A 26,755-nucleotide genomic window follows, 5' to 3' on the forward strand; every position below is an offset into this window, starting at 1 on the left:
GGTCAACCTGGTGAAACCCCGTCTCTACTAAAAATACAAAAAATTAGCTGGGCATGGTGGCGTGTGCCTGTGATCCCAGCTACTCAGGAGGCTGAGGCAGGAGAATTGCCTGAACCTGGGAGGTGGAGGTTGCAGTGAGCCGAGATTGCGCCATTGTACTCCAGCCTGGGTAACAAGAGCGAAACTCCATCTCAAAAAAACAAAACAGAACAAAACAAAAAAGAGAAATGCTTGTGGTTTCTGCACATTGATTTTGTATCCTGAGAATTTACTGAAGTTGCTTATCAGTTTAAGGAGATTTTAGGCTGAGATGATGGGGTCTTCTAAATATACAATCATGTCATCTGCAAATAGAGACAGTTTAACTTCCCTCTTTTGTAATTGAATACGTTTAATTTTTTTTTTCTTGTCTAATTGCTCTGGCGAGACAAGGATGCCCTCTCTTACCACTCCTATCCAACACTATATTGAATATCCAATACTATATCCAATGCTATATTGAATAGGAGTGGTAAGAGAGGGCATCCTTGTCTAGTGCTGGATTTCAAAAGGAATGCTTCCAGTTTTTGCCCCTTCAGTATGATATTGGCTGTAGGTTTGTCATAAATAGCTTTTATTATTTTTGAGATATGTTCCTTTGATGCTTAGTTTAATGAGAGTTTTTAGTATAAAGTGCTGTTGAATTTTGTGGAAGGCCTTCTCTGCATCTATTGAGATAATCATGTGGTTTTTGTCTTTGGTTCTGTTCATGTGGTGGATTATGTTTATAGACTTGGGTGTGTTGAACAAGCCTTGCATCCCTGGAATGAAGCCTACTTGATCGTGATGGATAAGCTTTTTGATGTGCTGTTGCAATTGGTTTGCCAGTATTTTATTGAAGATTTTTGCATCTATGTTCATCATGGATATTGGCCTGAAGTTTTCTTTTTTTATTGAGTCTCTGCCGGGTTTTGGTATCAGGATGATGTTGGTCTCATAAAATGATTTGGGAAGGATTCACTCTTTTTGTATTTTTTGGAGTAGTTTCAGAAGGAATGGTACCAGTTCCTCTTTGTACATCTGGTAGAATTCAGCTTTGAACCCATCTGGACCTGGACTTTTTTTGGTTGGTAGGCTGTTAATTGCTGCCTCAACTTCAGCCCTTGTTACTGGTCTATTCAAGGTTTCAACTTCTTCCTGGTTTAGGCTAGGGAGGTGCAAGTGTCCAGGAATTTATCCATTTCTTCCAGGTTTACTGGTTTATGTGCATAGAGTTGTTTGCAGTAATCTCTGATTTTGGTTTGTATTTCTTTGGAATCAGAATACCCTTTATTGTTTTTTATTGGATCTATTTGATTTTTCTCCCTTTTCTGGCTAGTGCTTTGTCTATTTTGATTTTGTTGATCTTTTCAAAATACCAGCTCCTGGGTTTACTGATTTTTTGGAAAGGTTTTTGTGTCTCTATCTCCTTCAGTTCTGCTCTGATCTTAGTTATTTCTTGTCTTCTGCTAGCTTTGAGTTTTTAAAATCTTGCTCCTCTAGCTCTTTCCATTTTGATGATAGGGTGTCAATTTTAGATCTTTCCTCACTTCTCATGTGAGCATTTGTAGCTATAAATTTCCCTCTAGACACTGCTTTAAATGTGTCCCAGAGATTCTGGTACATTGTGTCTTCGTTCTCGTTGGCTTCAAAGAACGTCTTTATTTCTGCCTTCATTTCATTGTTTATCCAGTCGACATTCAGGAGCCAGTTGTTTGGTTTCCGTGAAGCTGTGTGGTTCTGAGTTAGTTTCTTAATTCTGAGTTCTAATTTGATTGCCCTGTGGTCTGAGAGACTGTTTGTTATGATTTCCATTCTTTTGCATTTGCTGAGGAGTGATCTACTTCTAATTATGTGGTCAATTTTAGAGTAGGTGCAATGCGGTGCTGAGAAGAATGTATATTCTTTGGATTTGGGGTGGAGAGTTCTGTAGATGTCTGTTAGGTCCAGTTGGTCCAGATCTGAGCTCAAGTCCTGGATATCATTGTTAATTTTCTGTCTAGTTGATCTGTGTAATATTGACAGTGGAGTGTTAAAGTCTCCCACCATTATTGTGTGGGAGTCTAAGTCTCTTTGTAGGTCATTAAGAACTTGCTTTATGTACCTCAGTTTTCCTGTATTGGTTGTGTATATATTTAGGATAGTTAGCTCTTCTTGTTGCATTGATCCTTTTACCATTATTTAATGACCTTCTTTGTCTCTTTCGATCTTTGTTGGTTTAAAGTCCATTTTATCAGAGACTAGGATTGCAACTCCTGCTTTTTTTTGCTCTCCGTTTGCTTGATAAATCATCCTCCATCCCTTTATTTTGAGCCTATGTGTGTCCTTGCATGTAAGATGGGTTTCCTGTATACAGCACACCTATGGGTCTTGACTTATCCGTCGGTGGATAAGTTTGCCAGTCTGTGTCTTTTGATTGATTTAGCCCATTTACATTTAAGGATAGTATTGTTATGTGTGAGTTTGATCCTGCCATTTTGATGCTAGCTGGGTGTTTTGCCTGTTAGTTGACACTTTTTTTCATTGTGTTTATGGTCTTTACCATTTGGTACATTTTTGGAGTGGCTGATACTGGTTGTTTATTTCCTTGTTTAGTGCTTCTTTCGGGAGCTCTTGTAAGCCAGGCCTGGTGGTGACGAAATCTCTCAGCAATTGCTTGTCCATAAGGATTTTCTTTCTCCTTCAATTATGAAGCTTAGTTTGGCTGGATGTGAAATTCTAGGTTGAAAGTTCTTTTCTTTAAGGATGTTGAATATTGGCCCCCAGTCTCTTTTGGCTTGTAGGGTTTCTGTGGAGATATCTGCTGTTAGTCTGATGGGCTGCCCTTTGTGGGTAACCCGACCTTTTTCTCTGGCTGCCCTTAGCATTTTTTCCTTCATTTCAACCCTGGTGAATCTGACAATTATGTGCCTTGGGGTTGCTCTTCTTGAGGAATATCTCTGTGGTGTTCTTTGTATTTCCTGGACTTGAGTGTTGGCCTGCCTTGCTAGGTTGGGGAAGTTCTCCTGGATAATATCCTGAAGGATGTTTTCCAGCTTGGATTCATTCTCTCTGTCACATTCCACCTATCAAACGTAGATTAGGTCTTTTCACATAATCCCATATTTCTTGGAGGCTTTGTTCATTTCTTTTCACTATTCTTGCCTTCTCATTTTATTTCATTGAGTTGATCTTCAATCTCTGATATCCTTTCTTTTGCTTGGTTGATTTGGCTGTTGAAACTTGTGTGTGCTTCACGAAGTTCTCGTGTTGTGTTTTTCAGCTCCATTAAGTCAATTATATTTTTCTCTAAGCTGTTTATTCTAGTTAGCATCTCATCTAACCTTTTTTCTCTGTTCTTAGTTTTTTTGCATTGGGTTAGCACATGTTCTTTTAGCTCTGAGAAGTTTGTTGTTACCCACCTTCTGAAGCCTGTTTCTGTCAGTTCATCAGATTCATTCTCCATCCATGTTTGATCCCTAGCTGATAAGAAGTTGTGATCCTTTGGAAGAGGAGAGGCATTCTGGTTTTTGGTGTTTTTATCCTTTTTGCACTGGTTTCTTCCCATATTAGTGGCTTTATCTATCTGTGGTCTTTGTAGTTAGCGACTTTTGGATGGGGTCTCTGAGTGGATGTTGTTTTTGTTGTTGATGACATTATTTCTTTCTGTTTCTTAGTTTTCCTTCTGACAGTCAGGCCCCTCTACTGCAGGACTGCTGGAGGTTCAGTCCAGACCCTGTTTGCCTGGGCATCATCTGTGGGGGTTGCAGAACAGTAAGGGTTACTGCCAGTTTCTTCTTCTGTTATCTTCGTCTCAGAAGGGTACCTGCCAGATGTTGGCCTGGGCTCTCCTTTATGAGGTGTCTCTTTGGGTATATGGGGGTTGGGGAGCGGCTTGAGGAGACAGTCTGTCCCTTATAGGAGCTGAAGTGCTATGCTGGGAACTCCATTGTTCTGTGCAGAGATGCTGGGCAGGTACTTTTAAGTCTGCTGCGGTGGAACTCATAACAGCCTCTTTTTCCAGTTACTTTGTCCTAGGAAAGTCAGCTTTATTTGTAAGTTTCTGTCATGTTGCTGCCTTTTTTCATAGAGGCCCTGCACCACACAGAGTAGTCTAGTCACAGTCTGCCAGCAGAGGTGTTGCTGAGCTGTGGCAGGCTCTGCCAAGCTTCTATGTGAACTGCTTTGGTAGTGGTGGTTGCCTTTGCCCCCACTGAGCTGGACCATCCTGGGTCCAGCTGCACTTGCCATGAAACTCAATCCAGAGCATTTCAGATTGCTTGTTTTGTGGGGATGGTACCCACTGAGCCAGATCACCTGGCTCCCTGTCTCTGCCCCCTCCCTTTAGTTGAATGGGTAGCTCTGTCTCCCAGGCATTCCAGGTGCCAGTTGAAATGGCCACTCAGATTTGTGTGTTTCTGTGGGCCAAACCAGCGCTGGCTGAAACTGCTTTGCTGAAAACTCTTGGCATTTTTCGGCCTGGGAATCTCCTGGTCTGTGGGCAGTGAAGATTTGTTTGGAAATGTGGTGGGCACCCACCCTCTGCATTGTTCTTGCTGGGAGCTGCACTCTGGAGCTGTTGCTATTTGGCCATTGTGGAAACTCCCCACCATCAGATCACTCTTGGAGGGAACTGGTTTCTGATTCTTAACCCATGACAGCCATGCTTCTTGCCTTTTGTTCCCAAAGTGTTACAGACTAAGGCTATGTGGTCCCAACTAACTTTTCATTAATTTTTGTGGATAACCATGCTCTGTCTACATGGTCTCACTTCCTTGGTCCCAGCTGAGTAGGTTGAGGTGATTCAGGAGGGCTAACACAAGGATTTTGTCGAACAGGGTTTGTGGTGGTTGAACCTGCTCATATCTCCCTGAAGAGGCCTGAGTTCAAGAGATAAAGTAAGTTGGCTTTCAGGTTGTATGACTTAAAAAAGTAGAGAAAGAAGTCAGGAGGAAGCCTAAGCTGTAAGCAGAAAGTATGAGTAAGAGAACTTATGAAATAGGGAAAAGATATTTAGCATAGACAGAGTAAAAGTGAAGTAGATGGCTGGAAGTGGAGGAGCCATGGGGCCATGAAAGAAACGGATTCTTGTTAATGGCAGCCCGTTATGAGGGAGCACCAGCTCCTCCCCAGGGAGTATCCATTCTCCATCCCATGCATGCAAAGCTCACCCACCAAGGAGGCCACCTCCTCTGCTGTCCTGTGTGCCATTAGGTCCCCCAGCAAGGTCAAATTCTCTACTCCTTTCCATGTTTGCATGTAAGGTTTCCTGGAGGTGTCTTTGAGAGGCTTTCTATAGCTTGCAAGCAATCAGAGACTGACTAATAAAGCCACCATAATACATACATTGGCGCAAATTATAGGGTTATTATTTACTTATACATTTTTCTGACAGTGTCTTGCTCTGTTGCCCAAGCTGGAATGCAATGATGCAGTTATGGCTCACTACAGCCTCAATCCATCAGGCTCAAGCAATCCTCTCTCACCTTAGCCTCCCAAGTAGCTGGGACTACAAGCACACACCACGGTGCCTAGTTAATTTTAGTTTTTGTAGAGATGGGGTCTCACTGTGTTGCCAGGGCCAGTCTTGAGCTCCTGGACTCAAGTGATCCTCCTGCCACAGCATCTCAAACTGCTGGGGTTACAAACGTGTCACTTCCTGGCTTCATAGTTTTCATGCTTGACAGATTAAATAAAAAGGTAACATTTTGACAAAGGACAAATATTATGAGTGAGCAGAAGAGTTAAACAATGTCTCCCTCCCCCAAACCAGACCATTAAATAGCAAATGTGATTGAAATGCCAATTACATTATTATGTTAAAATGTCACAGGGTTTTTTAAAAGTTTACTGTTTTGCTTTATGACATGTTATCATCTATGTACCCTATCAAAAATAACTTCAGTAGTTAGAAGTTGTTTCCCTGGGCCCTTGGAAAGGCCTCAATAACTAATATCAAATGAATTTCACTTTTACTAGTACATATGTACAAATAAAGGATTTGAGGGTTTAGCCAATGTTCTCATTGATTTTTGAATGTTTGGCAAAGAAGAACGGGATAGCTGAGACCACCTTAGAGAGTGTCATAGGCTCTAATGAAAAAAGCCGAGTTGTTTTAGCAGAGCTTTATTAAGAAGTACGTAATTCTTCCAGGCTTGCTCAGTGACGGGTCTTGATGAAAACAGAAGAAACAGTAATTGTAGTTTATTCATTCGATGTATAATTATTCAGTATTTACTTGATTCGAGGCATGGAGCACAGGCACTTTCTTCATAAAGCTTTCATGCTGATAGGGAAAGACTGATATCAAACAACTAATTATATACTTACACAATTAATTACTTAATTACAGTTGAAGAGACGGCATGAAAGGGAAGCCTAGTGTGCCCTGAGTCCTTGTAGCTGGGACCCATGAGCTGTCGACTAGTGGGGAGGGCCTGGAAGACTTCTTTGAGGAACTGCTATTTGAGCCCTGAGAGCCATTCAAGTTCAGGTAAGCATGAGACACCTGGGAAAATTAGCCACCAGCAGTTAGTGACAGAAATACTCCAGTCTTTGCCCAAATTTTAATTTCAGTAGCAATCCTAGATTTTCTATTTTTAATTGCATTAAATTCCTTGTGGACAAAAGTCAGTGCATGCATATTCACAAATTTATGTGTCAGCATACCCTTTTATTCTAATTATGACTTATTTGACTTTAATAAGATTCAGCAGGTTGCAAAGAGTTAATTATATAAACAAAGCATTACAGATGTGGAACACTTCACTGCCTTTTTTTGATAATTGGTTATTACATAGTCTTTCCTGTATATCCTTACTTCCTCCCTGAATATTTTGGGACAGCGTGTCCTTACTGGAGTTTATTATGGTACAGTCTGCAGCAGAACTATTGATTACAAATACTATGCTTTCCCGTTTTAGATTTTACAGATTCAGGGTTTGCCATTCCCATCTAATACGTGATATGAATTAAATATGCTACGGTACCTGGGCAATGCACAGAAAAATAACTTGCAATGCAAGAAAGTTGTTTCTAATTATTTAGAATACATCCTTGCTATGAGGTAAATCATAGCTTTGTTTATAGAATTCTAGCAAGAATTTTGAATACCTGCTTCCTTTAAAAATCTAACTGTAAGCTTGCATACTTTATCTCAGGGGTCCCCAAACTAAGGCCCACGGGCTGCCTGTGGCCCCCTGAGGCCATTTATCCAGCCCCCGCCGCACTTCAGGCAGGGGCACCTCTTTCACTGGTGGTCAGTGCGAGGAGTACTGTATGTGGTGGCGCAGCAAAGTGCAGCGTCGCTCAAGTACAGTACTACTTCCGGTGACGCAGGACGCACGAGTCATGGCTCCGGAAGCGTGTCACATGACACACATCCAGTCTGCGGCTGCAGCGCCCCACATCACCAGAAGCAGTGTGAAATAACAGCAGAAGTAGGAAGAAAGGCAAAGCACTATAACCATTACTACACAGTACAATGGCCCCCATACTCCCCCAAATGTACAACAACACAATGGCCCCTATAACCTCCCTTTGCCCAAAAGTCTCCCCCCACATTACTGCACACCCTGTTTCCCCTATTATAAGACCCTGTCTTATATTAATTTTACCTCAAAAGGCGGGGGCTGTCTTATTTTTAGGAAGTGTCTTATAATAGGGGAAACATGGAGCAGTGGGCTTCCCACAGAAGAGGCCCACCGCTGCTGCAGATGTCCAGGACGCTGTATACACAGTGTCACAGGCTGGTCACCGCCATCCCTGTATACAGCACTGGAGGCGGTGCTGGGTCTGGACACTGTATACCGCTGTCTGGGATAGTGGAGGCAGCAGCGCTGGCTGTGAAGGGTGTCACACCTTGCATAGTCCAGCCCTCCAATGGTCTGAGGGACAGTGAACTGGCCCCCTGTGTAAAAAGTTTGGGGACCCCTGCTTTATCTTGGGCCATTTAAATAAGCAATTGGGAATATTTTGGACATATTTGATTCCCATAATCAATGCCTAACAAAATGCTTGTTTTGAGAACACTCATTGATATTTACAAACATTTCCTGGTTACATGTAATTCTTTCTTTCAAAAGAAATTTTTTGACTTCCAAAACAGTGCTACATAAAATGCTTTCTGGTCCTTTACATCTTATTTGGTATGTTAATTTTTGTAAAAATTTAGAAAGGGTAGCTCTTTTGATCTAACTATAGTGTCATACTTATATTGTAACTCAGGATTTGTTTGCAAATTATGTTCCCATTGTTCATGTTCATCTCAGTAGGAATGGGAGAAAAGGAGCCTGCAAATCTTGCAGGATGAACTTATTTTGTGCATTTCACCTGCCAGTGCTCCCTCCTTCCAGGAGTATCTGGGCCACAGCTCTAGCAGTTGAGTGTGGCTCTTGCCTGCAACCATCCTCTAGCTGGAAAAACAAGAAGCAGGCCCAGGGTTTTTTTTCCATCTTCTGTGATTTATGCCCTAGAAAGACATGGAGGTTGGGTAGGAATGGTCCCTGGGGATGATTTATTTTCAAAACTGGCAAAGAAAAGATTTTTATGGTATGAGAACTATAATTATATAGTGCAGCCTCTTAGGATCATTCAAAAGTTTCATGTTTAGAAAACACTAAAACATTTTCAGAGCTTCAAACGTGGCTTCTGGTCTTGATATAAGTTACTTGATTGTCATTGAGATGCTTCAATAGTAGTTTCATAATATATATAACCTTTAAGAATTTGACAGAGTCAATTTAATTATATTCATGCACAGATCAAGGAGCTAGATTATGATCCACTGGGGAGGACGGGGCTTAGCAGCAAGTAAGAAGTCCTAGTGCTGAAGGTGACCCTGACAGGTAAGTGATCATCTGTGGGACAGGATCATCTTGGAGAGAAGAGAAGGAAGAAAACACATGCAGCCAAGGCAGACCTGAAATTCCCAATGTCTCACTTTGGTGAAAAATTCAAAGTTTTAGCTTCAAGAGGAAATCTGTCTTTCAAAATTATTTCAGGATCAGGAAGTTATTATTCATTACTTATTATTTTTGAGAGGGAGTCTTGCTCTGTCGCCAAGCTGGCGTGCAGTGGCGTGATCTTGGCTCACTGCTGCCTCCGCCTTCCAGGTTCAAGCGATTCTCCTGCCTCGACCTCCTGAGTGGCTGGGACTACAGACACATGCCACCACGTCCAGCTAATTTTTGTATTTTTGGTAGAGACAGGGTTTCACCATGATGGCCAGGATGGTCTTGATCTCATGACCTCATGATCCACCTGCCTCGGCCTCCCAAAGTGCTGGGATTACAGGCGTGACCCACCACACCTGGCTTCATTACTTAATATTAATAATAATTGTCTCAGGATCAGGAAGTAGAATCTCTGCACATCGTCCTTATTTGTCTTTTCATGCCTTTGCAGTTTAGTGATGTCTCCAAAATAATGCTGCCCTCTGTTTTGTAGCTTAGGGTTTCTTGATTTAGAAAGTATTGGGAAAATGCTGTAAATTCATGAAGGTGTACAAGTTGGGGTACATTTCTTGATTTTAGGATTCTCGGATGCCTCAACCATTTGTCAATTTTTTTTTTTAAGTCTGAGAAACTTATGTAAATGGGAGAGGGTGCAATGGGGACTTTGCCTACAAGTGTTTAAGGTTGCTAAATGGGAGAACATAGAACGGAAAACCCAGAGGGGAACTGAGTACAGACGAGAATGGAAATGTATTTTTTTTCTAGAGGCTGAAAGTCCAAGATCCAGGCAGCAGCTGTATTGGGTATGTCAGAGGCCTCTCGCCTTGGCTCAAAAATCACTGTCTTCTCCCTGTGTCTTCACATGGCCTTCTCTCTGTACCTGTGTCCTAATTTCATATAAGGGTATCGGTCAAAATGGACTACGATCCATACTTGCAACCTCATTTTACCTTAATCATCTCTTTAAAGACCTCTCTCCAAATACAGTCATATTCTGAAGACGGGGGTCTAGAGCTTCAACATATGAACTTTTAGGGGGTGCACGGTTTATCCCATAACAATATCAACCAAAACAATGGACAGAGAATCTCTTCAAAAGAAAAAGATGTTACTGGGCAATAGAGTACTATAATGGGAATCCATATGCTATAGTAAACTCTATGCATATTTGGGAAGGGAAGAAAAAGGTTTTTCAAGGCAGAAATGAGGAGGACTACATAGTTATTTTGAAATAATGATCCTTGGCTACTTAGATCAAAAACAAGGGTGGTGCCAGCCCAAGGTCATCAGTTGCTTGATACTTGTTCTTGCAGAAGTATTTTTTGTGCGATGTTGCAATGGCCTTTGTGCAAAGTTGTGGTTTTGGTAGTCTTTTTCATTATCAGGCATGCAAACATGAGATCTCTCTCTTCATATCCTTCCTCAGCTCTATTTGTCAGGGTTTCCTTCACATCAGTGATTTCAGGTTGATCCTGACAACTTTCACAACAGGAATGAAAAAAATCAGGCTGGGCACAGTGGCTCCTGGCACTTTGGGAGGCTGAGGCAGGCCAGGAGTTTGAGACTAGCCCAGGCAACATGGAGAAACCTCATCTTTACTAAAAATACAAAAAAATTAGCTGGGCATAGTGGCACATGACTGTTATCCCAGCTACTCAGGAGGCTGAGGCACAAGAATGGCTAAGAACAGGAGACAGAGGTTGCAGTGAGCTGAGATTGCTCCACTGCACTCAGCCTGGGAAACAGTGTAAGACCTCGTCTCTCCAAAATCAATCAATCAATCATCAGCAAATTACTACTTGTGGGTGGCCAGACACAACCAGGCTACCTTAGAAGGGATTGAGTGAAGGGAGCATTAGGAATGGAGGAATTATCTGAGTGCCCAAGGAAGACATTTGAAAGATGAGGAAACAGAACCAGAAAGGTGAGGCTATTGGCCCAAGGTCACAGAGCGAGTTGATTACAGAGCTAGAACCAGAGCCTGGACTTAGAGTTTTGACTCTCAAGTCTTTCCAGTTGCCCTGCCCTGCCTCAGGAAGCTCATCTACAGAGCTAGACTGTGCTCCTGTGTCTCTTCTCTGACCCCAACCCTTGGCAATGATCTTGAGCTGCACAATCCACTATTGCATGCCCCATATCACCATTGTTATGTTACAGTCTCCAGAAGGACCATCTTCCACACATCCCATCTGCAGACATCTCTCCCTTTTCTGTGGAGTTGGAGTCAATGTTGCAGGATCCACTTGCTTTGTGCCAACTCTGGAGGGAGCCCACCGCCAGTGTGTGCATGAATGCAATAAGAAACACAGCCCCTCCTTACTCTATGTCTCCCACCCTGCTCCCACCTTCAAGGCACCCTCAAACTCCCTTTCCACTCCCATGATGTCTGGCTGTGGTCACAGGATGTCACAGCTCAGCTTGTATTTTGTGCATTGTACCTTATTTTTATCTTTGCAGTAAGTTCTTCCAGGGGCTCCACCTCCCAGGAGACGAGAGACTGAGGCTACACAATTGGTTCATCTTGTGTCACTACTGGATCCTCTTTCTATCCAGTTATTGGGTGTAGCCACCAAACCAGTGCTGATTTAGCGAAAGTACAGTTCTTACTTGCTCCAAACCAATATGACTTGTTTTCAATTTTTTATACTTACTCTACCATAATTCAGAGAAGTGTGATAACAGAACTGGAACTATAGAGTACTCAATAAGGAGACACAACAGTTTAGTAAAGAAACAGAACATCCGTTAACCTTATCTTCATTGTTTAAGCTTCCTTTCACTTTAATAAGATAGTTTCCAGTATGCTGAGCTGCTAGCTGTTTGCAAACTCATGGATGGTGGCTTATTACCATAGAGGGGTGCGGAAGAATAGAACAAACAGGCCTTGGTTTGGCAAGTTACAGTGTGAAGAATGAGACCATCATTATCCTTTGGCTTCTGGGAAGGTGTTATCTAACTCTGATAACTGGGTTTCTTCTTTTACATGAAGATAAGCTTTCTGCTTTATGCATGTTGCTGTATATTGTTTGTAAAGAACTTAGCACAGTACTTAGCTCAAAGAAATGCTTAATAAATGGCAAACAGAGACCACAGGGGGCCCTTTGTGAGGGATGCCCTTGGCAATTATGAAGGAACTTGCTTCCATTTTATCTCCTGTGGGGTCACTGGCAAGTAGTGAAGGATTAGTACAAATCCATATACTCATTAAGAATGGATTAAATATTGATTAGGTATTAAGTATAATGAGAGGATACAAAATCATTTTAAGACATCTGGGTATTTGGATAAGGAGAGAACCTGGAGGACAGAGTAAATTATATTACCTCTTCAATATGTAGATGTTTATGCCAGTAAGTTTCATTGGTAGAGAGGGCTGGTATCTTTCTACATATCGTACTTTGTAAATGATCATTTAGGACTTTACTTTCAGAAGGGGAAGAGTAGTGGTGTATAGTGACCTTTAAAAATGCATAGCTAATTGAATCACTGGTAGTTAAACATTAATAAATTTAATTATATGAAAGGGACACAAGAGGGCAGCTGAGTACTGTTTCTGAATACCTTTTGCTACAGTATATTATGCTAAATCCAAATATGTGAATGATCAGAATGATCAGAAATTGTCTTTAATGAGTTTCTTATTCTGTAGAGGTAATACAATAATTGAGTTTGAAACCAGTTAATTCTCCTTTATAGGGCTCAAATCCTTATTGACAGTGGTTGACAAGTAATGATACAATGAACAACCTACTGATTAGCCATGGTGCCTGTATTTATACAGAACTTCCTATTGATGTCTTGACAATCATTTGACTGAACTGCAAGTGAGATGGGGGAGTGGATGGAAATGTTTATTAGTTGCTGGGTATTCTGGTCCCCATGGGAAGTGTATATGTTAGAATGAATGGTGTATCCTGTGCATTAGAGCTTAGCAATCTTGCAGAGTTGGACAGGAATGTCTCAGCTTCTGTTTGCACACATATTCTAGAAGCTGATTTACTTCTTGTCTTTCTTTGAGATTCATGACAGGTGAATATCCTGTATGGTATCAGGGGTCTCCTGCCTGAGCTGTGGTGTGGTTTCTATGAGTGAATTATGTCCTGGGGGGGCAGATAGGAGCTGGGCACTAGGATAATATACTCTAAGCCAATGGGTTCAGAAGATGCGAGACTGTTCCAGGTCTGAATTACGTTTAGTTTAAGGGTTTTGTGCAGTTGTATGAAGGCGTCAGGAGAAAGAGTTTGTCTCAGCATAGATCAGGAATGGAGCTGTTAAGGATCCCCCAGGCTTCAGCAAGAATGGAATTGACTTTGAAAGGGTATAAAACTTCATACAAGTGGGCCTTTACGAAACTTACCAAGCCTCCTTCAAAGTGAATGTGGATAGGTATTGTTACTTAATTCATTTCAATAAATATTTATTAATTATCTGCACATGGCAAGGTCCACTTCATGATGGGTACAGATAAGCCATATAGGGTCTTCTGGTAAGAACTAACTGATCGAGGAGGAGGTGGCATGGGATACAGTATGGTTTAAGCACCTGGGTAATGGGACTCAGTATATCCCCGGAGAGCAGATGCTGTGGCCCCGGAGTCAGTTTGTGCTGCAGTGCATGCGCGTGCTGGTTCATAGTGATACCAGTGGAGCCCGGGGTGAACTCCTGCGGCACAGTCACAGAGAGAAGTATGGTGGAACCAGTACTGGGAGTAAGGGCAGGCCAGGCTGGAAGGTGGAGAGGCAGAGACTCAAGAACTGGTGGTGGGACCATTCATCCGGAAACAATAGGGCAGGGCCATGTGTCTTGAGGTCTTAATGTTACTCCAATCCAATCCAACCATTAGGGGCAAGCTAGGTGTCAGCAGTATGAGCTGGAGATTCCGAATGGGCATGCTATTCAAAATAAGCATGGTGCTTGGGGATGTTCAACAAGAGAAAGCATGTAACAAAGTCTGAAATTGAGAAAACAGGGAAAGCATCCAGATCACACATGCACACATGTGCACGTGCACACGCGCGCGCACACACACACACACACACACACACACACATATGCCACCAGGTATCTGGTTGTCATTGCTGATCATACATCAGGAACTCATTTGCTTTCTGTGCTGGTTTGAAACAATTTTCCCTGTAAGGACAAGAACACCCACAACCGTTGGTTCTCTCAAGAGTCTCAGATTCTGGGAAAGTGAAATAATCTACACAGTAAAGAAATTCTAGCCCAGGATGACTGGAAAAGGAGAGCTAACCTTAATTCATGTCATGAGGTCATGTCTTCTGGTGCAGCCAAGTTTCATCCCGGGGTACTGAAGGAATTTAGATATGTAATCAGAGTTGCCACTGGTAATCTTTAAAAAATCATGTATAACAAGAGAGGAACCAGAAGATTGATGACAAGTAAATGTCACAAGTTGTGAAAAAGGGTGGACTCCAGAAACTGCAGACTAATAAATTTGTTCAAAGTTTGGTCAAATTACAGAATGAATTTTTAGCAGATGTCTTATGAGTACTTTGAAAGGAATGTGTTGATGGCTAGAAGACATGGAGTCACTAAGGACAAATCATGCCAAACTAACCTCTTCTCCTTTTTACTGAGTTGATAGATCACTGGGAGTGACATAGATCTAGTGTTTCTTGGGTTTAGGAAAACACTTGGCAAGGTCTGACATGCCAAGATATCATGATGAATGATATAGCTAAAATACACATAGTATAAAAGTACTCTTTGGGGGCTGGGACCTGTTTGAAAACTTTGTGCTCAGAATGGAAGAACAAAAAATTTAGTTCACAATGACATTTGGTGAGTGCCCATGTTGCCTCTCACGAATTCTTACCAGAGTTCTTCTGAAGACATAGGAAAGAAGAAAATCAAAATTAGGACTGACCATCGCATTAGTGCTAGTATCAGGGAGGGGTTTCTTAGTAGTTCAAGACTGACAAAAATGACAATCAGCTCTCTAAAAATGATTGCTTACATGTAGGCAGAGAGACCCCTTTCTTCCTCCTCCATTGTTTAGTCCATGTTTAAGAAAAACAAAATATGTTAAAACTAGGAAACTGGATATCTATCTCCTTTGCATGGAAACAAAGGTTATAGCTACAAGATCAATCAAAACTATGAATAATTCAAGCAAGAAATAAATGGAGCTATAAGAAGAAAATTATAAAACCTTGCTGAGAGTTACAAAAGAATAGGAATGAATGGAGAATCCTATTCTTGAATGGAAAGATTAAATATTGTAAATATGTTAATCCTTCCATAATTAATTATACATTTAATGGATTCTAAATAAGACCATACTTTTTTGAAATTGTCAAAGAGATTCTGAGTGTATTTAGCAAAATAAACAGAATGATTAAGAAATTTGTTCTTAGTGTATTTCAGAAGTTAGCATTTGATAAAGAAATAATAAACCAGTGGAAAATGGATTGATCAACAAAAATTAGTTTTGGAAACTATTTCTCACTTGAAAAAAAAATCAAGTTAGAGCCTTTAAAATTACTGTGCACTGAAGTAAAAGTAAGAATAAAATGCAAAAATTAAAATGATCGAAAGGAAGAGAATATAGCTGAATATTTGAAGATGTTGGAATGAGGAAGGCTTGCTAGGTATATTGCAATAGATAAACCTGCAACCCAGAAAAGAGCCATTGATTTGAACATAAACTTTGTTTTAAAATTATTTGTATTAAACTTTAAATTTTGATATAATTATATATTTACATTCATTTGTAAGAAATAATGCAGAGAGATTGTATGTACCATTCAGTTTCCCCCAGTGAGAACATCTTGTAAAACTATGATAAAATACAAGATACAGAACATTTTCATTACCACAAGAATCCCTCATGTGGCCCCTCCATGGCCGCACCAATTCTCTCCTGCCCTCCCTTCATCCTTAACCATTCATCTCCTCTCCATTTCTCTAGTTTTGTCATTTCAATGCTGATATATAAATGGAATGGTCAGTAAACATTGACATTGGCCTTTTTCACTAAGCATAATTCTCTCAAGTTTCATCCAAATTGTTGCATGTTTCAATAGTTCATTTCTTTCTTTCTTTTTGTTTAGAGTCTAGGTCTTGCTCTGTCACCTAGGCTGGAGTGTAGTGGTGTGATGGTTCACTGCAGCTTCAAACTCCTGGGCTCAAGTGATCCTCCTGCCTTGGCCTCCCAAAGTGCTGGATTATAGACATGAACCATTGAACTCAGCCAGTTCATTTGTTTTTATTGCTGAATAGTATTTCATGATGTGGATCTACCACAGTTTATTCACCCACTGGAGTGGACATTTGGATATTTTTTCAAGTTTTAGCTGTTATATGTAAGGCTGCTGTAATTGTTTAGGCATAGTTTTTTGTGCAAGCAAGAGTTTTCATTTCTCTTGGATACATTCCCAAGAGTATAACTGTTAGTCATATAATTGTTGCATCTTTAATTTTTGAGGCACTCCCAAATGATTTTCTAGATGTTTTCCATTTTACGTTCCCACCAGCAATGTATGAGTGACCTAATTTCTTTGCATTGTCATTAGTATTTGGTGGTATCACTAATTTTTAAAATTGTAGTCATTTTGGTAGACATGATATCTAATAGTTATCATAGTTTAAATTTGTATTTTCCTATGGATTAACAATACTGAATATGGGTTTCATGAGTTTATTTGCCATTGTTTATCTTCTTTTGCGAAATGTCTATGCATGTCTTTTGCTCACTTTCTAATTAGATTGTTTTTTGAGTGTTTAAAATATAGACACACACACACATATACATATATATACATGTACACACACACTAATTACTAGCCCTTTGTTGGACATGTGGTTTGCAAATACTGTCTTCCAGTTTATAGCTTATCTTTTAACTTTCTTAACACATATTTCAAAGAACAAAAAATTAAAATTTTGATAATATCCAATTTGTCAATTTTTCATTTTGTGGATTGTGCTTTTTATATCAAGCCTACGAATTCTGTCTAGCCTTAGATCTCAAAGATTTTCACATACATTTTTCTATATGTTTTATATCTTCATATTATTTTTTACATCTAAGTTGGTGATTTGTTTTGAGTTGATTTTTATATAAGGTGTGAGATTTAGGTCAAGGTTTCTTATTTACCTTATGTATGTTCCTTCACTCCATTTGTTGAAAAGGTGATACTTCCTTTGTTCCATTGCTTTTGCTCCTTTGTCAAAAATGAGTTGGGCATATTCATGTGGGTCTATTTCTGGGTTCTTTATTCTGGTCTATTTTTATGTCCTTCCACTAATACTGAGTATAATCTCAATTACAGCAGCTATATAATAAACCTTGAAATTGAATACACTGATTCCTCTCACTTGACTCTTGTTTTTCAAAATTGTTTTAGTTCTTCTAGTTCCTCTGCCTTCCCATATATATTTTAGAATAATCTTGTGTATGCACACAAAAAATCTTGCTCGGATCTTACTTGGAATTGCATACAACTTATGTATCAGTTTTTGGGGGAATTGACATCTTTGCTATATTGAATCTTCCAGTCCATGAACATGGGATGCTTATTTTGAGTATGTAAAAATACAAATGATTTCTGTATGTTTATTTTGTATCCTGAAAACTTGGTGAGCTAATTAATTAGTCCTATGTGTTTTTGGGGATTCTTTGGGATTTTCTTTGTACACAATCATGTCGTTTGCCGATACTGATTTATCTAAAATCATTCTTTTCAATCTTTTTGCATTTTGGTTCCATTTCTTGCTTTCTCGCTGTGGCTAGAACTTTCATCACTGTGTTGAGTAAGAGTGGACACCTTTGCTTTGTTTTTTACCTTACAGTGAAGGCATTCAGGTTTTCTCCATTAAGTGTAATATTAGCTTTAGTTTTTTGTAGATGCTCTTTATCAAATTGAACACATTTTTCTTTACTCCGATTTTTTAAGTGTTTTAAATAATGAATAGATGTTGAATTTTGTCGATTATTTCTTCTACACCTATTAATATGATTATATTTTTCTTCTTTAGCCTGTTAATATAATGGATTACATTGATTCTTACATGTTGAGCCAGGCTTGGATAAATCCTTCTTTATCATCGTATATAATTCTTAAATATTACTGAATTCTATATGCTAATATTTAAAAAAGGCTTTTTGCATTATATTCATGAAAGATAGTCTATAATTTTTCTTAATTTTATTTTCTGGTTTTGGTATCAGTGTGATGTTAGCGTCATAAAATGATTTAGGAAGTGTTCTATCTTACTTTTTTTTCTGGAATAGATAGTAAAGAAGTTGCTCTTATTTCTTTGCTTGCACATTTGGTAGAAAAACGTTACTTATTTGAATATAAACTTTTGTTTAAATCAAGAGTGACCTAGGAAGTATACTAAAATGATGGATCACCATGGTCTATCATTGTACATGGCATGTTTACCACATTTATAGAGGACTTAAAGCCGAAAGTTAATTTCAACTCTTGAGGAATCAATATGTTACATTTATCTCAGCAGACTGAAATGCTCTGCTTCAGTATTGATTTCTCTTTGTTCTAGCCACAGTGGTTTTGCTGTTTCCATCTCAAAGCCTTTTTCCGTGCTTCATTTACCTGAATGCTCTTAATTCCATATCTTTACATGGATTCCCTTTAATATAATATAGTTCCCTTCAAATATCACCTCTTTAGCAAAGGCTTCCCTGGCTATCCTGCCTACATATGTCTTGCTCCACTCCATCAGTCTTCCATTTTATTCTGCTTTTCTTTTCTTCCTAGCACTTGACAAAGTCTCATGTTTTCTTTCTCTCCTTCTTCTTTTCTTTATCTGTTTCCTATCCATCCAGTCATCTATCAATTTTTTCCTTAAGAATGTAGTCTCTGTGAAGGCAGGGACATAGTCTGGCTTGTTCAGTTTTATTTCTAGTGCTTAGAGCGTGGTAGATGCTCAATAAATATTTTGAACAGATAAATGGATACATGAAGTATTTCTCATTTCAGTAACAATTAATTAACTATTAAAATTAGGGCTGGGCGTGGTGGCTTCTGCCTGTAATCCCAGCACTTTGGGAGGCCGAGGCAGGTGGAACATGAGATCAAGAGATTGGGAACATCCTGGCCAATGTGATGAAACCCCTTCTCTACTAAAAACACAAAAATTAGCTGGGCGTGGTGGCATGTGCCTATAATTCCAGCTACTCGGGAGGCTGAGGCAGGGGAGTCACTTGAACCCAGGAAGCAGAGGTTGCAGTGAACCGAGACTACATTACCACACTCCAGACTGGACAACAGAGTGGGACTTTGTCTCAAAAATAAATAAATAAATAAATAAATAAATAAACCAACTTGAACTGAACTTATGCTACCTAAGAAATAAAACTAAGATCAGGGCACAAAACCAGTCTTAAAGGGTTTTTATATTACCACTTTTAAAAGGATTATACATGGAATTGTTTTATTTTTCCTTCAACAAACATCTATTTGCCAGATGCTGGAGATGCCATTGTGAGGAAAATGGCAGTTTCTTCAGGAAGTTTACAGACTAGTATAGGAAATCAAAATAAATTACATTAAAAATACATGTATGGTTATAAATTGTGTTCAGAATCCAGAAAAATAAGGTGCTTTGAGAATGTATACTAGAAGGACTTGATGTAGTATGAGGTATCAAAGAGGTCTTTCTTAAGTCGAAATTTGAAATGTTAAGGACACAAAGATATCGGGAGAAGAGACTCAGGACAGAGGGAATAGCATCAAAGAAGCCCCAAGATAGAAGGAACCATGGAGTGTCTACAGAAATCCAGAGTAGTGTGGAGATGGAGGAGAAGAATCCTCCAGGAAGTCAAGGAGGTAGGTGGGGCCTGACTTGCAAGTCCTGAAAGCCACATTAATAGTGTTGGTCTTTATCTAAACAGCCATGTGCAGTTATTATGGGTTTTTAAGCAATGAAGTAAAATTATTAGACTTGAGTTTTTAAAAGTCCACTCTTCCTGCTGTATGGAGAATGAACTGGAGTGGGATAAGAGGAGAATGCAGAATCTAATTGATAGGCAATGACAATAATTAGATGATGTAGTTTGCACCAGCCTAGTGGCAGTGGTAAGAGAATCATGAGAGGAAGGTGACATACTTTAGTTCACCATATGAAAGCCAAGGATATAATGCAACAAACAGAATGTGTTTATAGAACAATAATTCCTACTCTTAGTGTGGAAACATAGAGGAAATAAAACATTTGTTGGTATAAAATGATTCCAATTTAGGTAGTGGCTATAGTACATTCTAGATGTATGACCTACAGCAATTTACTGAAACATTTGCGACTTGGTTTCTTTTTGATGAGTTTATTAATGCCTGCTTCATGGAGTTGTCAACTTGTGGTTGACCCTGCTGATTGTCTCTAAATACCCGTTCTCCCCTTCTACCAGAGTAAGATTAATTTTAGTTGAGCTGATGACCATAAAACAAAATAATACATTTCTTGGGCTCTTTGTAGTTCAGTGTGATACTGTGACAAAGTTCTGAACAATAGGATATGAGAGAAGAGCTGTGTGACAGCGACTGAGAACCTTCCTTAAGAGAGAGCTGGTAACTTCTCTTTCTTCCTCTTTCTTTTTTCTTGTCTTTCTCAAAAATGGAAGAAAAATTCTTCAGATTATGAGGGCAAGGGCCACCTGATAAAGATGGCAGACTAGTGAGCTGAAATGGGCTTGATCCCTAAAGAATCCAGGAAATATTCCAGGCCTGAATACTGTTCTTCTGTTTTCTCATTGCTTGCTTTTTTATAAGACAGAGAAATCAACACAGAAACACTTTCTCTGTTATACGCAGCCTAGCCTTGTCTTCTTACCTGTTACATAACAATTAGAAGATGGTATATGAAGTGTCCAGCAATGTGCCCAGCTAAATGTTTTTTCTTCCATGCCTCTTCCATTAAAAAAAGAAACGCCCTTAAAATTCTGCCCTCCAGCAATAGAGAATTAAATTGCGTTCTCAAATTTTTGTTTTTCTTAGCAGAGATTCTGACACTCTGGAATACACCCAGGAGAAAATGCTCAAGGTGGTGAGCAATCTTGGATCTACATTATACAAGGAACAGTTAGTTACAGGAGATGTGTTACATTTGCTATTTTAAAAATGTATGCTTTTGACTCGGGCTTGGGAGTCTCAGGCCAATGGAATCTTGTAATTCTGTCTATTCTGATGGGATTGGAACTGAATTCTCGATAGCACTGCTGGGGCCCAGAGCTGATAATTTGACCAAAGGAATCTGGGGAGTTGGAGAGGGAATTGGGGTATCTGGGCATTTGTCTTGTACATCTGCAGACTCAGCTGGGAGTGAGGTGCCAAGAAGACTATTAAGTAGTGGTTTTCTATTTGTTAAAACTACAAGGGCTCTAAAACCAGCACAGAGATCAGTGGTTTTTACTGTGTCCACCAGGAAGTGGTGGTAGGTCAGTAAAGCTATCTCAAGAGTTTCCAAGGAGAGTCTTGAGTAAATGCAGCGGGATAGATATCTATCTGTTTCTTCTGTGAGGTTCTAGACAATATAGCTTTTGAAAAAGAGTCTCAGTGACTTAGAAAATCTTGAAAAACTCAATGTAGAAAGCCATTTTGAAGACTTTAAACCTGAAACAGACTAAGAGTAAAGCAACAGTGATTACGATTCGACCTGTTCCGTTGCAGGCTCTCAAATGTGCCAAACCTGTTTGAATTTCCTTTAAGACTTCAACTGGCCTACTTCAGAAAGGACAGCTATGAACATAGTTTAAGTAAAGATGCTTAAAAGCTCAAATAGAAGAGTCCATCTGAAGGAAGCACAGAAGCTACATTCCTAAGTGCATTGATATTTCCACGTTAAAGGAAATGATATGGTAGGGAACAAGTTGTTTCAATGTGTCTGTGTTGATGGAGGGAGTAATGCTTAGCACAAAAATTGGGACAGTAGAAAGAGGACTCATAAATAATAATTTTCAAATTGATGGCTTCTAGGTTTATTCTTATCCAAGTGGTAGGTACCCTTGGGAAACACTGACATTATCACTTTGTGGGGGCTTTCATGTTTCATGGTTGGCCTAATGTAGGTGCAGCATTAGCCTATGCTATGTTCCTAGGAAAGTTGTTTCCCTCTGTTCCTCCTACAACCTTGACTTGCTCTTTATGATCCAGGTGTTCTAAGTAACCTGAAGTTATTAGAAGGAGAAGACATACTCTTCCATCTCTTCATGCTCTCTGCTTGAAAAGCCATCCCTCCCCCACTTAGCGTCTTGTGAACACACACATCACTCTAGAGCCTGCTTGTGTCTTTTTGGTTATTTTCCCCAATGACAGATTTCAACTGGTATATTGTCACCTCTTTATCCTAGTAACAGCCTGGCACTCAGAAGGTGCTTAAAAAATGTGTATTTTCATTTGACAGGTAACATTATGTTTTTATCTTGTACAACATGATTTTTGAAATATACATATACATTGTTAACTCTAGTGAATTAACAAATGCATTACTCCTATAGTTATTTTTGTGGTGATAGCATATAACATTGACTATTTCATAACATTAACTGTAGTCACCTTGCTGTTCAGCAGATCTCTTAAAATGTACTCCTGACTATAATTATGTGTCTTTTGACCAACTTCTCCCCATCACCATCTTCCACTAAGCACCCCATAACCACTACCATACCAACTTGTTTAGATTCTGCATATGAGTGAGATCATGTAGTATTTGTCTTTCTATGCCTGACTTATTTTAGTTAATAATATTCTCCAGGTTCATCCATGTTATTGCAAATGGCAGGATTTTATTCTTTTCATGGCTAAATAATATTCTATTATGTGTATTTACATAAACTACATTTTCTTTATTCATTCATCCACTGATGGACACTTAGGTTGGTTCCATGTCTTGACTATTGTGAATAGTGCACAAAAAATATGGGAGTTCAAATGTCTCTTCAACATACTGATTTCATTTCCTTTCAATATATACCCAGTAATGGAATTCCTGGATCATATGGTAGTTCTTTTTAAAATTTTTAAGAAACTCCATACTTTTTCCCATATGGTTGTACTAATTTACATTCCCAACAACAGTATAGAAGGATCCTCTTTTCCCCACATTGTCGCTAATACGTTGTCTTTTGTCTGTTTGGTAGTAGCCTTCTAAATGGGGTGAGATGATATTTTATGGTGGTTTTGATTTGCATTTCCCTGACGATTAGTGATGTTGAGCATTTTTTTCATATACCTGTTGCCAATGTTTATGTCTTCTTTACAGAAATATCCATGCAGATCTTTTACCCATTTCTTAATTGGAGTGTTTCTTTTCTGAGTTATTTGAATTCTTTACCTATTTTGGATATTAACACCTTGTCAAATATATAGTTTGCAAATATTTTCTCCCATTCTGTGGGTCGTCTCTTCACTCTCCTGATTGTTTTCTTTGATGTACAGATGCTTTTTAGTTTGATATAATTCTGTTTGTCTATTACCGCTTTTGTTGTCTGTGCTTAGAGGCCTTTCCTTAAAATCCTTGCCTACACCAATGTCATGAAACACTTTCCCTATGTTTTCTTCTAATTGTTTCATAGTTTTGGTCTTACATTTAAGTCTTTAGTCAATTTTGAGTTGATTTTTGTATATGGTGAGAGATAAGGGACTAATTTCTTTTTTATGTGTGTGGATATCCAGTTTTCCTAACACCATTTATTGAAGAAACTGTCCTTTTCTCAAGAAGTGTTTTTGATACATATGGTGAAACTAAGTTGACTGTAAATGCATGGATTTATTTCTAGGCTCTGTATTCTGTTCCATTAGCCTATGTGGCTGTTTTTATTCCAATATCATGCTGTTTTGGTTATTATATTATGAAGTCAGTTGTGTAATGCCTCTAGCTTTGTTCTTTTTGATCAAGATTGCTTTGACTATTCAGAGTATTTTATTGTCGTATACAAATTTCAGATGTTTTTTTCAACGTAGAAAATGCCTATTAATATTTTTGAAATAAAAAATGTCTGTGAAGAATGCCCTTGCTATTTTGATAAAGATTGGATTAAATCTGCTCATCTCTTCAGGTAGTATAAACATTTTAAGAATATTAATTCTCTCAACCCATGATTATGGGATGTTTTTCCAATTATTTGTGTCCTCTTCAACTTTTTCACTAATCTTTTATAGTTTTCATTATAGAGATATTTCACTTCCTTGGTTAAATTTATTTCTAGGGTTTTTTTGTTTTTGTTTTTGATTTTGGGGAACTACTATAAATGGTATTTTTTTTCTTGATTTCTTTTTCAGATAGTTTGCTATTAATGTATAGAAATGCTACTGTTTTTTTTTTTTTTTTTTTTTGAGACAGGATTTCACTTCTGTTGCCCAGACTGGAATGTAGTAGCATGATCTCAGCTTACTGCAACCTCCACCTTGCTGGGCTCAAGTGATTCTCTTACTTCAGCCTCCCGAGTAGCTGGGACTATGGTATGTGCCACACACCCAGCTAATTTTTGTATTTTTTGTAGAGATGGGGTTTTGTCATGTCACCCAGGCTGTTCTCATACTCGTGGCCTCAAGTAATCTGCCCATGTCAGCCTCCTAAAGTGCTGGTATTACCGTTAGGAGTCACTGCAGCTGGCCAGAGTTTTGTATGTTGATTTTATATCCTGTAACTTTACTAAATTTATTAGTTCAAATGGTTTTTTTGATGGACTCTTTAGGGTTTTTTTTATTAATGGGATCATGTTGCCTGTGAACAGGGATAATTTAACCTCCTCCTTTTGAATTTGAATGCCTTTCATTTTTTTCTCTTGTTTTGGCTAGAACTTCCAGTATTATGTTGAGTAGAAATGGTAAAAGTGGACAGCTTTGTCTTGTTCCAGACCTTAGGAGAAAAGCTTTGAACTTTTCCCTGTTCAATATCATGTTAGCTGTGAGTTTGTCATACATTGCCTTTACTGTGTTGAGGTATGTTTCTTCTTTGAGAACATTTAGCATGAAGTGAAGCTGAATTTTCTCAAATTCTCTTCTTGCATCGATTGAAATAATTATGTGATTTTTGTCCTTCATTCTGTTAATGTAATGTATCATATTTATCGATTTCCATATGTTGAACCATCCTTACATTCCTGAGATGAATCCCATTTAACCATGGTAATTTTTTTTAATATGCTATTTAATTTGTGTTGCTAGTATTTTGTTGAGGATTTTTGCATCTATGTTCACCAGAGATATTGGCCTATAGTTTTCTTTTCAGTTGTTGTGTCCTTGTGAGTTTTGATATCTGGGTAATCCTCTCCTTGTTGAATGAGTTTGGGAGGATTCCTTTCTCTTTAATTTTTTGAGAATAGTTCAGAAAAATTGGTGCAAATTTTTCTTTGTTTCCTTGAATTCAGCAGTGAAGTCATTAGGTCCTGGGCTTTTCTTTGATAGAATAATTTAAATTACTCATTCAATCTTATTCATTGGTCAGATTTTCTATTTCTTCATAATTTAGTCTTTGTAGTTGCATATATCCAGGAATTTATCCATTTCTTCTAGGTTTTCCAATTTGTTGGCATATAATTGTTCATAATTGTTTCTTGTAGAGGTCCTTTGTATTCCTGTGGTACCAGTTGCAATGGTTCCTTTTCATCTCTGATTTTATTTGAGTCTTCTTTCTGTTTTTATTTAAAAGTTTCTTGATTTATTGAGTTATTCCTTCAGCCCACCAGCTGGTTTCATAAGGCTTGAGTATTCTTTACACCCAAAGATGTTTTCTCAATGTAAGGGACACTAGTCTCAATCCAGCAAAAGTCCCTGGGGCTATTCTGAATGCTCCACATGGTCCCCAGTTAGTTAGGGTATGATTGCTTTGTCAGACCAGGAGGACCTGCAGATAGACAGCCAAGTTTAGAGAAAGTACCCAGGAAAGTGGGGCCAGATACTTGGATCCTGCTTTTGGTTTTGTTCCCAACTTACTGTATGAGTTTGAAAAAATTACATAACCTTTCTGTGCCTTACATTTCAGACTCCTATGCACCCAATCCTTATAACAAATCTCATAATAAGTAAATGTAGACATATTCAAGTATCTGTGTCAAATACTATGATAGGAAATATGATAGATAAAGGTAAACATATTTTAAGTGTTAAGGGGCATGTCATTTTTCTCTGGCCCTATGTAGAGGAAGTTTCATTTGGAAGAACTCATTAGAGAACCACTTCTGGTCTCTCCTTTCTGCCGCATGTACTCTGCAGGGCAGAGGAGAGATTTCTGTCACTGGGAGAAGGGACAGAACATGCTCAGCCAAGTCCCTTCTTTTCAGAACAGGTCTTCCTGCAGGGGCATGAATTCTGGTGTGCCCCTCTGTATCCTACCCCTGTCTGCACCCCTAAGAGGCTGACTGGTGGAAGAGGCCTGTGGTAGTTAGTGCTGTCCATGAGTGGGTGGGTAAGTTGGCCTGATTGAAGGGCAAAGGGAAGCCTTTTTGGTTACTGATTTATAACAATACTGTTCAATTGCCTGCATCAATAATAAAGCTAGTATTTGATCTGAATCTGTTTGACTTCTCTGTCTTATTTCTCAATAGGAAGGGAAGACAGAAATGTTATGTATAGAACTCTAAAACTTCAATAAAAGGATGTGTCACAGTTATAAAGTGAGCTTTGTAATGAAGTATTCTGTGGTCAAAACCATGTTTGTTTGGAATGACTGAGAACTCATTTCCAGTCCAACCTCTGATGCTCACTAGCTTTGCTGTCTTAACTCAGTCCAATGGCTTTCCTGGCCCTCCGTGTCTTCAACTTTAAAATGCAGATGTTGGAATAGTTGATCTCTCATGTTTTTTAGCTCTAGGAGCT

The 26,755-nt window shown here is 39.0% G+C and overlaps 1 long non-coding RNA gene across 1 annotated transcript in view; it reads left to right on the forward strand.

The window, feature by feature from the left end:
• The first annotated feature begins 482 nt into the window (after positions 1-482).
• Positions 483-26,755, forward strand: part of LOC141585448 (uncharacterized) — a 305,674-nt gene continuing 279,401 nt past the window's right edge. Inside the window, exon 1 of the long non-coding RNA XR_012518923.1 lies at positions 483-8,843. This is a non-coding gene — a long non-coding RNA (uncharacterized LOC141585448). The remainder of the gene's footprint in view (positions 8,844-26,755) is intronic.

The sequence above is a fragment of the Saimiri boliviensis genome, chromosome 8 (genome assembly GCF_048565385.1).
Source record: "Saimiri boliviensis isolate mSaiBol1 chromosome 8, mSaiBol1.pri, whole genome shotgun sequence".
In the NCBI taxonomy this organism is placed as follows: Eukaryota; Metazoa; Chordata; class Mammalia; order Primates; family Cebidae; genus Saimiri; species Saimiri boliviensis.